Source organism: Capricornis sumatraensis, chromosome 15 (genome assembly GCF_032405125.1).
Source record: "Capricornis sumatraensis isolate serow.1 chromosome 15, serow.2, whole genome shotgun sequence".
NCBI lineage: Eukaryota > Metazoa > Chordata > Mammalia > Artiodactyla > Bovidae > Capricornis > Capricornis sumatraensis.
In genome coordinates, this window is record NC_091083.1 from 48,550,345 (window position 1) to 48,562,704 (window position 12,360).

Consider the following 12,360-nt stretch of genomic DNA (forward strand, 5'->3'; position numbering starts at 1 on the left):
TTTGAAATTATGTTTAAGAGAAAAGCTATACACAAATGCTAATAGTGTCATTATCCATAGTCACCAGAAACTGGAACAAACAGGATGCCCTTCAAAAGGGTAATGGATGAACAAATTGTGGATAAACTATGAAATGGATAATCAAGCTCTCTCTCTCTCTCTCTCTCTCTATATATATATATATATATATATATATATATGTGTGTGTGTGTGTGTGTGTGTGTGTGTGTGTATGTGTGTATATATATATGAGGGTATATTATTCAACAGTAAAAAGGGATGATCTGTCTAGCCATGTAGATATATGAATGAATCCGAAGTGCACAATACTGAGTGTGAGAAACCAGTCTAAAAAGGCTACACACTGCATGAAGCCATTGACAGGGCTTTCTGTAAAAGGCACCACTATAGAGATGGTAAAATGGTCTTCAGTTGCCAGGTGTTTACTGGGGTGATGGGTGGTTGGTAATGCAGAGGGATTTTTTCAGGATGGTGAAACTATTACGTGTTATACTGCAATGGTGGAGAAATTACAAGAGGCATTTGGCAAACCCCATAAAATTTACACACAAAGAGAACACCTCAAAGTATGCAAATTAAGAAACTGTAAATTTAAGCTGTCAAGGATCCCTGGGTGGAATACAGAATGTGACAAAACAGTTAACTGTGTTACAGATGTGAGACAATCTCACCAACCAGGACAGGTGGTAGGGTGGAGAGTGGTGAAAAATGCTGACCATCTAGTCAAAGCTACGGTTTTTCCAGCAGTCATGTATGGATGTGAGAGCTGGACTATAAAGAAAGCTGAGCGCTGAAGAATTGATGCTTTTGAACAGTGGTGTTGCAGAAGACTCTTGAGAGTCCCTTGGACTGCAAGGATCCAACCAGTCCATCCTAAAGGAAATCAGTCCTGAATATTCATCGGAAGGACTGATGCTGAAGCTGAAACTCCAATACTTTGGCCACCTGATGTGAAGAACCAACTCATTGGAAAAGACCCTGATGCTGGGAAAGATTGAAGGTGGGAGGAAAAGGGGACAACAGAGAATGAGACGGTTGGATGGCATCACTGACTCAATGGACACGAGTCTGAGTAAGCTCTGGGAGTTGGTGATGGACAGGGAAGCCTGGTGTGCTGAAGTCCATGGGGTTGCAAAGAGTTTGATCCCACTGAGCAAATGAACTGAATTGCACTGAAGTCAACTGGAAATGTGTGGAATCTAAGACTAAATCCAAAAACAAAAAACAAAACAAAACTGCATATAATCAAGGTACTCTAGGTGATAAGGTTGTTCCGCACAGAGGTACCAGTGAGAAATTCTGAAACCATTACATATGTAACTGGAACTCTACAACTAAATAATTGAGTGGTAGACACCAGTTTTCTCGCTGTTGGATTGAGAGGTTATAAATAAGCCAATGGAAGGCTGGAACAGTCTATGTAGTTTTTGTTTTTTTTTTCCAGTCACTCAGTCGTGTCCAACTCTGCAACCCCATGGACTCCAGCACATTAGGCTTTCCTGTCCTTCACCATCTCTCAGAGTTTGTGAAAACTCATGTTCATTGAGTCAGTAATGCCATCCAACCAACTCGTCCTCTGTCGTCCCCTTCTTCTCCTGCCCTCAATCTTCCCCAGCACAAGGTCTTTTCCAGTGTGTTGGCTCTTCATACCAGGTGGCCAAAGTATTGGAGCTTCAGCTTCAGCATCAGTCCTTCCAATGAATATTCAGGATTTATTTCTTTTAGGACTGACTGGTTTGATCTCCTTGCCTATGTTGTAATGGATTAGAATTAGAGACGTTACTACGATACTGATAATTACATCTATATTTATCCATATGTGTGTGTGTAGGTTAATACACATATATTCCCTTGCCTTGTCATCTGGAAGGATCGGTAATCAGTGACTCCCACTAGCAGTGAGCACACTAAACATTAAATCTTCGCTTCTTACCATTCCACAATGGCATGGCTTCTTGAAAAAATGGCTGATTCTAGGACCACAAGGTGATCCTGGAGTGGCCGATAGTGTCAGAAAGTAAGATTGTGTCAAACGTACACAATGATGGGTTTTTTCAAGGGACACAAGGGCCATGGCCAAAGCTAGAACAATTGAGCAAGAAAATAAATATAGTAGTATTGATTGGATTGTAATGCAAAGTATAAAATCAATAACCAGAAGTGCACACTGGTACAAACAAGGGATTAAATAAGTAAGAGAGGAAGAGGAAACACATTTCCCATGTGGAAGAATTCCTAATATTCATTTCATGCTCCACCCCCAAAGAGGAGCATCAGATAAACAGGCTCTGCATGGTGACTTCCTCTAAAATAATGGCTTTATGGTGGGAAAATCTGGACACACAGCATTGCAGTCACCTGTTCAAGCTCAGCATGAACAGGAGTGTCCTGATGACCATCAGTACCCTTCAGATGGTGTGACGAGAACAGCACTTTGCCTCCGCGGTCTTCCTCCTAAAGACACCTAACCCTAATCTACTCCTGAGAAACCCCAATTTAGTACATCCTACAAAACACTAATCACTACTCCTTAGAGCAGTCAAGATCATCCACAAGAAGGAAAGTCTGAGAAAGTGGCACAGCCAGGAAGCAGCTGGGAGACACCAGGACAAAATTACTGTGGTATCTTTCATGGGATTTTGGAACAGAAAAGGGACATTATGTAAAAATTTAAGGAACTCAGAATAATGTGTGATCTTAGTTAATGATGATGCATCAATACTGGTTCATTAACTGTGAGAAATATTCCATACTAATCTACTCTACTAAGATATTAGGGGATCTTGGGTAGGGGCTTTGCATGTACTTTCTGTATCATCTTCACAGTGTTTCTGTAAATGAAAACCTATTCTAAAATTAAATTGTTTACGTAAAACTCACAAAAATTATAGAGCATTATAACTTTTTTGGTAAGGAAAAATATCTATCTTTCAATGGTATAAGTACCTTAAAACCAGCAACCACCACATGGGAAAATAAGCTAGCCTGACCCTAAGAAGCGCATCGGCTGCGACAGACCATGCAGAAGTGCAGCTGAGAGGAGCTACCCCTCGCCCAAGTTCAGGGGCGGTGACCGAGAGTGCCAGGCTGTGTCAGCACAGGAGCAGCTGAGAGGGGCTACCCCATGTCCGAGGTCAGGGGCAGCGGCCGAGATGAGCTACCACACGCCCAAGGTCAGGGGAGGCAGCCGACAGGAAATACCCCATGCCCAAGGTCAGGGGCAGCAGCCAAGAGGAGCAACCCCACATTCAAGGAGGGGCGGCTGTGTGGGCGCAGGAGGGCTGAGAGGAGCTACTCCACATTCAAGGTCAGGAGGGGCGGCCTTTTAGAGATATCCCTCGTCCAAGGTAAGGAGCAGCGGCTGAGCTTTGCTGGAGCAGCCATGAAGAGATAACCCATGTCCAAGGTAAGAGAAACCCAAGTAAGACGGTAGGTGTTGCAAGAGGGCATCAGAGGGCAGACACACTGAAACCATAATCACAGAAAACTAGCCCAATCTGATCACATGGACCACAGCCTCCTTGTCTAACTCAATGAAACTAAGCCATGCCTTGTGGGGCAACCCAAGACAGGAGGGTCATGGTGGAGAGGTCTGATAGAATGTGGTCCACTGGAGAAGGGAATGGCAAACCACTTCAGTATTCTTGCCTTGAGAACCCCATGAACAGCATGAAAAGGCAAAATGATAGGATATTGAAATGGGAACTCCCGGATTGGTAGGTGCCCAATATGCTACTGGAGATGTGTGGAGAAATAACTCCAGAAAGAATGAAGGGATGGAGCCAAAGCAAAAACAATACCCAGTTGTGGATGTGTCTGGTGATAGAAGCAAGATCCGATGCTGTAAAGAGCAATATTGCATAGGAACCTGGAATGTCAGGTCCATGAATCAAGGCAAATTGGAAGTGGTCAGACAAGAGATGGCAAGGGTGAACATCGACATTCTAGGAATCAGTGAACTAAAATGGACTGGAATGGGTGAATTTAACTCAGATGACCATTACATCTGCAACTGTGGGCAGGAATCCATTAGAAGAAATTGAGTAGCCATCATGGTCAACAAAAGAGTCTGAAATGCAGTACTTGGATGCAATCTCAAAAATAACAGAATGATCTCTGTTCATTTCCAAGGCAAACGATTCAATATCATGGTAATCCAAGCCTATGCCTCAGCCAGTAACATTGAAGAAGCTGAAGTTGAAGAGTTCTATGAAGACATACAAGACCTTTTAGAACTAACACCCAAAAAAGATGTCCTTTTCATTATAGGGGACTGGAATGCAAAAATAGGAAGTCAAGAAACACCTGGAGTAACAGGCAAATTTGACCTTGGAATGCAGAATGAAGCAGGGCAAAGACTAACAGAATTTTGTGAAGAAAATGCACTGGTCATAGCAAACACCCTCTTCTAACAACACAAGAGAAGACTCTACACATGGACATCACCAGATGGTCAACACCGAAATCAGATTGATTATATTCTTTGCAGCCAATGATGGAGAAGCTCTATACAGTCAGCAAAAACAAGACCAGGAGCTGACTGTGGCTCAGATCATGAACTCCTTATTGCCAAATTCAGACTTAAATTGAAGAAAGTGGGGAAAGTCACTAGACCATTCAGGTATGACCTAAATCAAATCGTTTATGATTATAGAGTGGCAGTGAGAAATAGATTTAAGGGACTAGATCTGATAGACAGAGTGCCTGATGAACTATGGACAAAGGTTCATGACATTGTACAGGAGACAGGGATCAAAACCATCCCCATGGAAAAGAAATGCAAAAAAGAAAAATGGCTGTCTGGGGAGGCCTTACAAATAGCTGTGAAAAGAAGGGAAGCAAAAAGCAAAGGAGAAAAGGAAAGATATAAGCATCTGAATGCAGAGTTCCAAAGAAGAGCAAGGAGAGATAAGAAAGCCTTCCTCAGTGATCAATGCAAAGAAATAGAGGAAAACAACAGAATGGGAAAGACTGAAGATTTCTTCAGGAAAATTAGAGATACCAAGGGAACATTTCATGCAAAGATGGGCTCAATAAAGGACAGAAATGGTATGGACCTAACAGAAGCAGAAGATATTAAGAAGAGGTGGCAAGAATACACAGAAGAACTGTACAAAAAAAGATCTTCATGACCCAGATAATCACGATGGTGTGATCACTCACCTAGAGCCAGACATCCTGGAATGTGAAGTCAAGTGGGCCTTAGAAAGCATCACTACAAACAAAGCTAGTGGAGGTGATGGAATTCCGTTTGAGCTATTTCAAATCCTGATGCTATGAAAGTGTTGCACTCAATATGCCAGCAAATTTGGAAAACTCAGCAGTGGCCACAGGACTAGAAAAGGTCAGTTTTCATTCCAATTCCAAAGAAAGGCAATGCCAAAGAGTGCTCAAACTACCGCACAATTGCACTCATCTCACACGCTACTAAAGGAATGTTCAAAATTCTCCAAGTCAGGCTTCAGCAGTACATGAACCGTGAACTTCCAGATATTCGAGCTGGTTTTAGAAAAGGCAGAGGAACCAGAGATCAAATTGCTAACATCCACTGGATCATCGAAAAAGCAAGAGAGTTCCAGAAAAATGTGGATCCCAAGAAACTGTGGAAAATTCTGAAAGAGATGGGAATACCAGACCACCTGACCTGCCTCTTGAGAAATCTATATGCAGGTCAGGAAGCAACAGTTAGAACTGGACATGGAACCACAGACTGGTTCCAAATAGGAAAAGGAGTACGTCTAGACTGTATATTGTCACCCTGCTTATTTAACTTCTATGCAGAGTACATCATGAGAAATGTTGGGCTGGAAGAAGCATAAGCTGGAATCAAGATTGCCGGGAGAAATATCAATAACCTCAGATATGCAGATGACACCACCCTTATGGCAGAAAGTGAAGAGGAACTAAAAAGCCTCTTGATGAAAGTGAAAGAGGAGAGTGAAAATGTTGGCTTAAAGCTTAACATTCAGAAAATGAAGATCATGGCATCTGGTCCCATCACTTCATGGCAGATAGATGGGAAACAGTGGAAACAGTGTCAAACTTTATTTTTTGGGGCTCCAAAGTCAATGCAAATGGTGATTGCAGCAATGAAATTAAAAGACACTTACTCCTTGGAAGGAAAGTTATGACCAACCTAGATAGCATATTCAAAAGCAGAGATTATTACTTTGCCAACAAAGTCAAGTCTATGTCAAGTCTAATCAAGGCTGTGGTTTTTCCAGTGGTCATGTATGGATGTGAGAGTTGGACTGTGAAGAAAGCTGAGTGCTGAAGAATTGATGCTTTTGAACTGTGGTGTTGGAGAAGACTCTTGAGAGTCCCTTGGACTGCAAGGAGATCCAACCAGTCCATCCTAAAGGAGATCAGTCCTGGGTGTTCATTGGAAGGAATGATGCTGAAGCTGAAATTCCAATATTTTGGCCACCTCATGTGAAGAGTTGACTCAGTGGAAAATACCCTGATTGTCTGAGGGATTGGGGACAGGAGGAGAAGGGGACGCCAGAAGATGAGATGGCTGGATGGCATCACCGACTGAATGGACATGGGTTTGAGTAGACTCCGGGAGTTGGTGATGGACAGGGTGATGGACTCCGGGAATTGCTGGTGTGCTGCAATTCATGGGGTTGCAAAGAGTTGCACACGACTGAGCGACTGAACTGAACTGAACTGACCCTAAGATTGCTTCAACTCACATATGATTTGATGGTTTCAAAATAGGAATTAGAAACAATGATTCTATCAGAAGTAAAGCAAATTTTTTCTCCAACATGAAGATGAAGAAGTCATATGATAGTGAAATATCACATATCTCCCAAGAGGAGGTTTAACTTGAACTTAGAAAAGTAGTCTTTCTTTGATACATCATAATGAATATTTCCAGGGCAGTATACAAGCACAGATGTGGATTTGAGTATTAACGTATTGTGCTGAGAAGACAGCAGTATGATTGAGGCTAAGCTTACATACGTCTGTACAAGTAACCTGTACACCTGAGTGATGAGATGTGGGCTGGTAAGAGGGCTTCGACGTGATTTACGAGGCAGCCTGAGTAAAAATCTTCCTGTAGTACAATGAGTCATTCAAAGAGAAATAGATGGAAAATGAATGAGAGCTATTTTAGAATAAGGGCATTCATCCCAGGGCCATGTGTATGCCTTGAATTAAAGTGGGAGACAATAGGAGGACGGAGCTCTCTGAAGGGTGTTCTTCTGCTTGTAATTATTCCCAAGCCTTCACCTCTGGGTAGCACATGGCACGATCAGCCTTTGCATGTTACCACCTGAATCATTAAACACAGATTCAGTGAGCGACATGATGTTACTCTGGGTGGACCTCATGCTCCTCTCGCTGCTACAATGACAATAGCCTGTGAAAGATGCAAAGTCAAAATCATAGTCGTTTTAAGAGTGAATTGTGTTCTTGTCTTCAACCCTTGGTAACGACATCAATTCTAAGAGAACTGTGAAAATTACACTTGATGATAACATTAAAGAACAATGTATGCTTTATAGGATTAGTATAGTTTTGAGAAATGGGATTACAACTGAGCCTGATGGAAAATAGATAGCCAAGGGAGGTAGCTGTAATATTTTAAATCCATGGCCATGATTTTATATAAATATTGTATGAGGCCACTGGTCATGTTGGAGTCAGAAAAACTAGTCTCTCTTAATTAATCTGACAATTTCACATCCTTAAGAGCAGAGTTTCTGCAATATTTTAAGATTCACACCTTTTGTATATTCATCTGGTTTTTCTAGACTACCAGATACTGGCAACTAAATTAGAAAGGTAAAATCATTTTTATCAGTTTCAATTTTTTGAAATGATAACTTCAGTTATATAAATCACAATTACAGCAATATTATTTTTTGTTTCATATTTATAACAATTTTGGGGCTTCCCTGGTAGCTCAGCTGGTGAAGATTCTGCCTGCAATGCAGGAGACCTTGGTTCACTTCCATGGTTGAGAAGATCCCCTGGAGAAGGGAACAGCTACCCACTCCAGTATTCTGGACTGGAGAATTCCGTGGACTGTATAGTCGAAGTCCATGGGGGTCATAAAAAGTTGGACAGACAGAATGACTTTCACTTTAGAACAATTTTAGTTTTTCAAACCCTGATCTTATGGCTATATATGTCTTGCCTTAAGGTCTATCAAGTTAATTTTTATCATGTTAATTTTTTCTTTGCTACACTTTCAAGTGGAAGTTTAATTAGAAACAAGTGGTCTAAACATATGTTTAGATACTCTCTGCTGAAAAACTTTTTCAGTATTCTTTTTTGCCATGAATAGCTTCAAATTCATGAATCAGAAGTTTGTTTATAATCAATTACATTGCAATGGGTCAGAGTTAAATTAGGAAAGTTATTATATATCATGAATGCCTAGAGAAAAGCATACTTCAATAAAACAAAAACATTGTCCATGGATAAAATAAAAGAATTAATGAAAACCTTAACTTTCTACATCCATGGAAATAGTAATCTAAATAATGAAAAATATGTGATCACTTTAATTCAGTTCCAAGTCTTTCTCATCCTTGTTTTGTGTGGCCAGTAGATATTCTGGAATCCAACAATCCAATCCAAACTGTGCTTTTTTAGAGAACTAATTAAATCTGATTGTATACCACAAGGACATAGAAACAACGTAACATGTAGGAAACCTGGAGTCCATAAATCGCAGTGAATAGAGAGCAACAAAAATTATAATGTGAACTACTCTCATAATATGTTAAGAGCTATAGTAAAAGATGTCTGCCACTTACTTGAGCTTTATTTCATATTCATACTTAGCTATTATTTGGATCTGTTAGTATTTTTTGTTCTTTTGTTTGATGCAGTGGATAAAGGGGGCCGCATCTAAGGGTGTGACCAGACACAGCAATTGGCCCACAGTGCTGCAGCTGTCTGAGTCTGTGATCTCATTTGGGGCATTCCGGAGCCTGACTGGGAATTTTCAGAGAATTAGATGACCCTGGGGAACTTCGAAAAGTTGCCACATATTCTTAGAGATCTAGAAGGTTGCATGCAAAAGGAAGTCTGTGTCTGCCGAGGAAAGATGCTGGAAAAGAAAAGATCCCCTGCCAGGGTCCAGCCCCGGTGGATCCAGGGAAATTCAAAGGGTGAACGGCGTAGGTGAGGAAAGCTTATTTATTTAGAAATATAACATTAGATTAGGGAGAAATAGTGTAGTAGGAAAATTTAGTGGAGAAAAGAGGCTGAATAACTTGGTTTACGTGGAAAGCCAATAAAATCTCAGGACAAGAGATTTGCACCATCTACGTTGGGCCACTGGTGCCCGTTTGAATATCGGAGAGTGCCCCACCTTGGGCTCTCTCTCTCACGGAACTTAAAAGCTGGGGCAAGTAAGTAGACATGGCGAGCCTCCAGGCCCCAGATGGGAATTCAGCCTGAAAATAGAGTAAAGAGGAGACACGGGGGAAACCAGTCCAGCGACTGGCCCATCCTCTATTGTTGTAAAGGCCGTTTATACCTTTTTTTTTGTACATAGAGATTAATGGATAATATAAAATTATGTAGCGTCAGCAGCCCTGACTCTTACCGAAACCAGGCTTGCTTTCTGCATACCTAGTTGTATACACAAGTCTTAGGTAATTTACATCATCTTCTGGCCAGAGGGCCAATTAACATTTTACGGCCCTTTTCTGATAAAGGTTTGTCAACCAGAAGACTTATTTGTGTTGAAAATGTTGTTCTTCCCAAAGTCTGGTGCCACTCTCAGAAAGCACTAAATAAAGTTACATTCTTACATAGCAAAGGCACAATTAACAACAAGTAAAAGGAGTACAGTGATTTATAACAGAAGAAAAGTAATTAACTCAAAAGTCTAGTGTTGCTAACATTAAAACTACTATATTCCTTTTTCTATATCCCAATTACATTAATATCCTTCAGGTGTTAAAAGATAAAGAATGTGGAGGCCTGGCAACAGTCATTGACTCAACAGTGAAAACCCATCACCAATATGATTTTTAGCTCTTTAGAAAAGGCTCTGTATCTTTAAGATGCTTTAAGCTTTGTGCCTCTTGCATGGAGGGGCTGTAAACAATTCACGAATTGTAAAAAGTCCGGGAAACCTGTCAGGCAAGTTAGAGAGCCATCAAAGGGGTTTGAGCTGATGCAGGAGACTGAAGCCCTGAATTAACTTTTTTCCAGAGAATATCAGAAGAGTGAAAAGCACAGTAATAAAGCAGGCAGACTCTGGTTTTGGGGGGTAGATGTTCAAGAAAACTCAGGGGGAACCCCTGAAGCCAGATCACGCCTTTGCGTTTTGTCGGGCTTCCTTCCTCATGACCTTTGCCATGGGTGGGATTCCTTATGCTGGCTCCCGGCAATCCCCCACTGAAACCCTGACAGTGAAGAAAGAGAAAATTAACACTGTCTTGTAATCATTCCAAAGTTTGAAGGCATGCCTTCCCACATAGATTATTTAGGATCTAATCCTGAGGGCTGTATAAACCAGACTTAAAAATAAAACAGTTTTTAAAAATCCAGCTATAAACTCAATTTTTAAAAAATCCAGCTATAAACTCAATCCAGCTATAGACTCAAACTTATGTTACTATTGAGTTACAGAATTAACTAAAAAAAAATAAAAATACACACACACACAACTTTCAGTAAGAAAAACAAAATTAAACAAAAAACACCTACTAACAAAAAGAGACCCAAGGGGAAAGATCTGAAACCAGAGTTTCTCCAATATATTGTCAAAAATGTAAGGTTTTAACAACAAAGAAATAAGACATGCAAAGAAATAGGAAAATACACCACATACTCAGAGTGGGGAAAAGCAGTCAACAGAAGATATGCATGAGGGGGCCCAGATGTTGAACATAACAGAAAATCTTTAAACTATTACAAATGTTTTCAGAAATAAAACTGTCTAAAAAGTTACAATAATGTAGTATTATAACACCTCATCCAATAGAGAATATCAAGAGATATAAATTATAAATGGAATCAAGCAAAAGTTCTGGAGTTAAAAAAGTACGACGACTTAAATGAAAATTAGTAAGAAAGTTCAAGAACACATTTGCACTTGCAGAAGGGCTGGAAGGTAAGTCAGTGGAGATCATCCAGTCTCAGAAACAAAAGTCAAAAAGAATGAAGAAAGTTGCACAGTGATCCACAGACCTGTAAGAGTTCCTGTTCAGAAACGTAGTGATTGGGGGCTGTCTCATCTTTCATGTTCCCCTGTTTCCAATGTTTCGCTGTTAAAGAAAAAAACAAAAACAAAACAGTTGAACAAATACATTCTGGTCCCCTCGCACCGCGAGATCCTGGTTATGCTTGACGAAATGCTTCGCTACCCATTGGCTCCTGTGTAAGGTCTGATCTCTTCTGTGATTGGTTCTCATGATCACGTGGCAGCTGACATGCCGTTTTGAAAGCTCCTCTCCTCCGGGGTTTTCAACTTTTCCAGCAATTGTTGGCTCCTGAGCTCGTGTCTTCGTTTTCACTGTCTGTGACCTTAAAATTGCCAGTCAGGGATGCTCCCTGCTCAGGGTGTGGTTGATGAGGAAGCGGTCTTGTGCTCCTGCCCTGTTCAGGCCGGAGATAAAATGTCAGCGTTTCCTTGTTTTCTTACCTCGAGCTACATCTTCTGTCAATTACTTGCCTTCTTCTTTCTGCAACAGTGGTATTTCTTTTGGAGAACAAATATAACAGCGCTTTTTATTTGTTTCTTTGGCAAGTCGGAGTAAACTAAGAGAGGAATGGTTGGGAATAAGAAGTAGGTTTCAGAGGTGAAGCCTGGACGTTCATCAGAATTCCCTTCAGGCTCTCGTGGGCCCTGCTGACAACAGGGGAGGCTATGCTGGTGTGGGGTAGGCGTGTACAGGAAATTTCTGAGTCACCCTCTTAATTTGCTATGAACCTGAATCTTCTCTTAAAAAATTAAATCTTTCAAAACAAATGATAGATAACAACAGCCCCCATTAATTAAGAACTTTTCATGTCCCATGCACTGTGCACTTTAATCTTTTCAACTGAATGAAGGAGGGCGTCTTAGGGCTCCCATTTTATAGTTGAGAAAATGAGGTTTTGAGGTTGGCATTTTGTGGCAAAAAAAAAAAAAAAAATCAGCAACAACAAAATAAATAGAATTACTTTGCAGCAACTTTTTGTGCATTAGACTCATGGACTTCAGTAGTGGTGAAATGCAGATACAAAACAGAGCAGGGAGTAAGAGTGAGTGCTGGTGTCCTGCTACAGGCGTTCCTGCCCGCACGCCACCATTTACACATGGTGTGATCCTGGGCCAGTCGCTTAACTTCTCTGGGCTGGCCTCTTTACCATTCACATAAT